Source organism: Triticum aestivum, chromosome 2A (assembly GCF_018294505.1).
Source record: "Triticum aestivum cultivar Chinese Spring chromosome 2A, IWGSC CS RefSeq v2.1, whole genome shotgun sequence".
In the NCBI taxonomy this organism is placed as follows: domain Eukaryota; kingdom Viridiplantae; phylum Streptophyta; class Magnoliopsida; order Poales; family Poaceae; genus Triticum; species Triticum aestivum.
Genome location: NC_057797.1, coordinates 697332712 through 697337925, shown reverse-complemented (window position 1 = coordinate 697337925; position 5214 = coordinate 697332712).

Here is a 5214-nt window from a genome sequence, read left to right as displayed (position 1 = left end):
CACTCCCTTATAAATAGGCATAACTTAGGTCTTTCTCATTCTCCTTTCTTCCTCATCTTCTTCCTCTCGCAACCTCCGTCGCTGCTTGAGCTCCGCCGCCGCCGCAACTCTCATCGTCGTCATCAAGCTTGGTCGCTGCATCACCCTGAGTCCGTCCAGAGAACGTGGCGACTCTTCGCGGCAGGCCTCCATCTTGTAAGTTTTCTTCTCTCTCACGCACCTAGATCCCTTCTAGGTTTGCGAGTTCTTCAGTGTTCTTCATCTGTTCATCACGGACCATCTTGTAGATCTTCTCCACAACTTCTTTTGATCCAGAAAAGAGATATAACTCGCGCGGTAGCTGTTTGGCATTCATTTTTGATATCAGTAGATCCCTTTTACATGTATAGATGCTTTGTTATAGTCGATGAACTCATCTATACTATGTTTTTAGGTATAGAATATTTCCCTTTTTGAAACAGCCTTTTGATCCAAAATGATAATGATAACTTGGTGAAACTTGTTTATGCCAACACTTAACTGAATCTGCCTTCTGAGAAAATCTGTAGTCATGGCGGTTTACCACTCCGGCTTTCTTTTCCCTATATGTCATTAGCCCTTAGTTAAACCACCATTACTTGCTTTGTAATTGACCGTAGACTGAACCGACATATTATTATTTATTTTTCAGTTCGTTGCACATCATGCCGTTGAAGTCACCCACCGTCTGCAACTGGGTCTCTTCATCCGTAACCGAGGAACGGTTAAAAGATTTCTTCATCGTTGGGTTTCTGCCTTCAAAGAATGTCATGTCTTATCGTGCTCCTGACCCGGAGGAAGTACGTCCCAATCCAAAAGATGGAGAAGTGATTATCTTCACTGACCACATGAACAGTGGCTTTTCACCACCCGGTTCAAAATTCTTCAAAGAGGTCCTTCATTTTTTCAAACTCCATCCTCAGGACCTTGGACCCAACTCTATTTCCAACATTTGTAAATTCCAAGTGCTGTGTGAGGCATATCTTCAGCAAGAGCCCACCTTAGAGCTGTTTAGAGAGTACTTTTATCTGAATCGTCAGAATGAATGCACCAATGGTTCTAGCTTAGAACTTGGAGGCATCTCGATTTAGCGCCGTCAGGGTGCTGTTTTCCCTCTCATCGTCTTACCAAGCCACCCAAAGGACTGGAACCAAACTTGGTTTTATTGTCAGGATACTTCTCCACCAAACGAGAAACCTCTATCGGGTTACCGCCCTAGTCGTCTTGACTCCAAGTTCACCCTTCCGGATAAGCTTACCGTCGCTAAACGTAGGAAGCTTCTTCCCTCCATTAGAAGAATCAACGGCTTGTTGGGTAATGGTTTAACCGGAGTAGATCTGACCCGTTGCTGGATCTCATGGCGGGTTATTCCATTAAGTCGTCGATCTCAACTGATGTATGAATATGACGAAAGCCCGGACAACCCTCTTCGTCACAGCCCAGTTGAACTCACCGAAGAAGACATTGTTTTGATGTCAACCCTTTTGGTAAATGGGAAGTACGAAGATTGCAGTATTATTGGGTTAAGTCCCTTCTGCAAGATTAATCCGGTGCCAGAAGTAAGTACATTCTGATATCTTTTTCTTTGTGTTTTTCCCAGCTATTAGTACTTAATACATATCTTTCTTCTTGTCTTTACAGGCCAATTCTGACTTCTGGAAGGTGAAATATGACCACGAAGCTGCCAAGAAGGCGAAAGCCGCTGCTATGAACACCAAGAAGACGACCCAGAAATCAAAGAAAAAGAAGAAAATTACTGCTGAAGATTTAATGAATCTTGATGATATGTCTGACTCAGAGGTAGCCCTTGATTCCCTTGGCCAATTTTTTAACAATCTTATTGACACTGATCCTTACTAGGATGACACTGGGGCCAGTGAGGCCGGGGAAGCAGAGGTAACTATCATTTCCTCCGACTCAGAGCCCTTATCAAGACACAAAGTTCGACGAGTGATCCATAAAGTAAGGTTTTCTAACCCTTTAGCTCACTTGGATCCCAACTTTCATTTGAAAAAACAGCAACACAAAAGCCGCCGTGAAGCTGAGATTGAAGATGAGCCGGCTGTTGACCTTCAACAGACCCCTCGAAAACGCCCAAACGAGGTTTACTTTTATTGTCCTTAACTTGTTTTAATGAATCTTGCTCACTGTATTCCTTTTAACTCCTTTCTTTTACCTTTTTAGGAGGTGTCTCGTTCTTCAGGCGACTCTTCACAAACACAATTCCTGGCTTTCAAGACTGCCCTTGGGTAATAAAAAAATCCTCTTTTCTTTCGGGCTGTTCAATTGTATCTTGAGGTTGACTGTCCTGTAATATATATATATATATATATATATATATATATATTCTTTAGTGGCCAGGCTAGATCCAAGAAAGCGAAGGTAACAAAGCCGGCGGAAGACCTGCCAGTACCAATGTCTGAGCCGGCTAGGCTGCCTTCCCCATTAACTGCCGCCCCAGAAGACCCGCCTATTATCCATGAAGCGAATCCTTCGAAGCTGTCCCTTGAACAAGCTACCATGAATCCTTCCACAGTCGGACCGTCAAGCTCAACTGACCTGCCATCCCCACATGCTCCAGATTTTCAAATTACTGGGAGCCACTTTGTTGAGCCGGGGAATCCAACGGTGTTGGCTCGGTGCACAGCAAAGCAAGAAGCATTGGATCGGCAGAAGGTTTGCTTTGATATCGCCAACTATGACCATCTCAATGCCAGTGATATCTTATCCGGCTATCTCAGTCATGTACACTCCAGTCGTGAGCCTGAGATTGAGATGGTCAAGCAGCTTCAGTTGAAGTATGAGGTATGTTATTTCCGTTTTACCAATATTCCTTCAGCCCCCAAGTCTTCAGATTATAAGAGAAATGAAATAACCTGTAGACTTAGAATATAAGCCGAAACTTTTATCTCTGAAGCTTTACCTTGTACTGATAGAACAAAACTTCACCCATAGTCCCCAAGGACCGGTTCATTTTGATCATTAATGAATCGGTACTTTAGAATTTAAAACTATCTTTAAAGTAATTTAACACTCCAGCTTAACCTTGAAAAACTTGCTGAACTGCATACATTAGCCCCCAAGTGCCAAGTGTTGTTACTTTGTAAAGGACTTGGGACTTCAAATATATTGGTAGAGTCGCAAAAATTTGATTTGGCATACATTAGCCCCCAAGTGCCAAGTGGTTTATTCGTAAAGTACTTGGGACTTCGAATTTTGAATTTGGATACTGGAATTTAAAACCAAATCTTGACTTATCTGAATATTTCACAGAATGCATTGTCTGAACTGACCTCCCAATTGACTGACGCAAAGACCCGGCTAGCAAGTCAGGAGTCAGAAATCAAATCTTCCACCTCCAAATTGAAAATGAGCCTTTCTGAAACGGATACTTTCAAACCAGCTTTGCTACCAAAGAGAAAATTTGGGAGAATGAGAAAACACTCCTGACCCGCCGAGCTGAGACAGCCAAAACAGCTCTAAAAGAAATTTCAACAGAGTTGAACAATTTAAAGGGCCGTGTATCTCAGATGGTTGCTGCGATTTTTGGTAAGCCGTATGAATTGATCTTGAATATATTTTTTGTCAAACTGGAATATGATCTGCCAACTGACTCTGTTAAAAATATATACAGGTCCGCAAAGCAAAAATCTGAGTTAAGACCCGATTAAGCTGAAGGCAGTATACACCTTGGTTGAACAATTATACATTGGTGCACAACGGGCTCTGGCCGCTATCTCTCCGGTAAATCAAGGATCCAATCGGCTTAGCGATGTCCTGAAGAAGCTGTCCATCCTTCCTGCTAGATTCCAAGAGGTAAAACGCTCCTGTGCGCGAGCCAGTGCACTGACTGCCCTAAGCCATTCCAAAGCTTGGGTGCCAGACCTAGACCCAGCGGACGTGGCAAGGGGCTATCCTACTGTGAAGAAGGACATGTCTCCTTTTTATCAAGATGACTTTATAGCCTGCGTCCATGAAGTCCAGCCTCAGGCGACTAGCCTTGGAGATGACACCAACGTGGACAAATACCAGCCGAGTTTTGACAGTGCAAATAAGAAGATGGCCATCCCTTCATACAAAGTTGCCGATCTGATTCCACCTGTGAGAGAAGATATATTCGCCCCGGAAATTGACCCAGTCGGCCTGATTGACGACGAAGCTGAATTTGTCGCCATGAACGGCTTTGATTGGTCCAAATCCAACTTCTAGCAGACTCAGGATGGTGAACCGGTGAGGAAAGGACAATGATCATCTTCATGGGCTTATAAAGCCTTGTAATAGCTTAGCTGTTTAAAACACCGCATGTTTGCTTATGCCATCGCGCATAAAACATTTCTATGTGAATCTGTGCTTCCGGATGCCAATATTTAATGCTTTCTTATTCATCATTTAATGCTTGTCTCTGCAATGTTTAAACTCTGTTCCTGTGAACACAAGGAAAAACCTAGCAAGGCGGTTTAGAACCAACCGGGTTAAACACCTAATTTACAGCCCATATCTCCACCTCAAAAAATAGGGACAAAAATAAAGGATAAGGTTTATTACTAACTCTTAAGTTAATGCAGCCGGTAAGCACGTATAAGTAAGAATTATACCTTGTCCTTGTTGATTCTTAGATCGCCGGTTCAAATAACCCGGGTGACGAATTTGATAATTCAATATGTATAAAAGTTAATACTCCTTGAATATTCAATAATCATCATATCTTAGTAGCTCGTACCTTTGGATCCTTAGACCACCGGCTTGAATAACCCGGGCGGCTGTGCTGTCCAATAATTGAGCCGGCGAAGAAAACCAGGCTATCTCATTTGTAATATTGAAACAACAAAAACTCAAAGGCAAGCAACAAATAACAAACATAATTTTAACTATGTATACAAAAGATTGGGGGTTTCTGATTCGAATACGATCAGTAAATCGGACCAAAGGGGTTAAGCTAAGGTTCGAATACGACCATATAGCCCCCAGTGGCTTTGGCGTTGCGCCGATCAAGAGGGTACCGACATCTATGTTCTGTTTGGTTCGAATACGACCTATGTTTGAACAGGAAGCCCCCAAATGACCTTGAAGGTTTTTAACGACCCTGATTCGAATATGATCCAAGTCGGCTCAAAAGGGATTAAGCGATGATTCAGATACGATCAAGAAGCCCCCAAGTGAGTTTGGCCTTGAGCCAATCAAGAGGGTTACGACAGC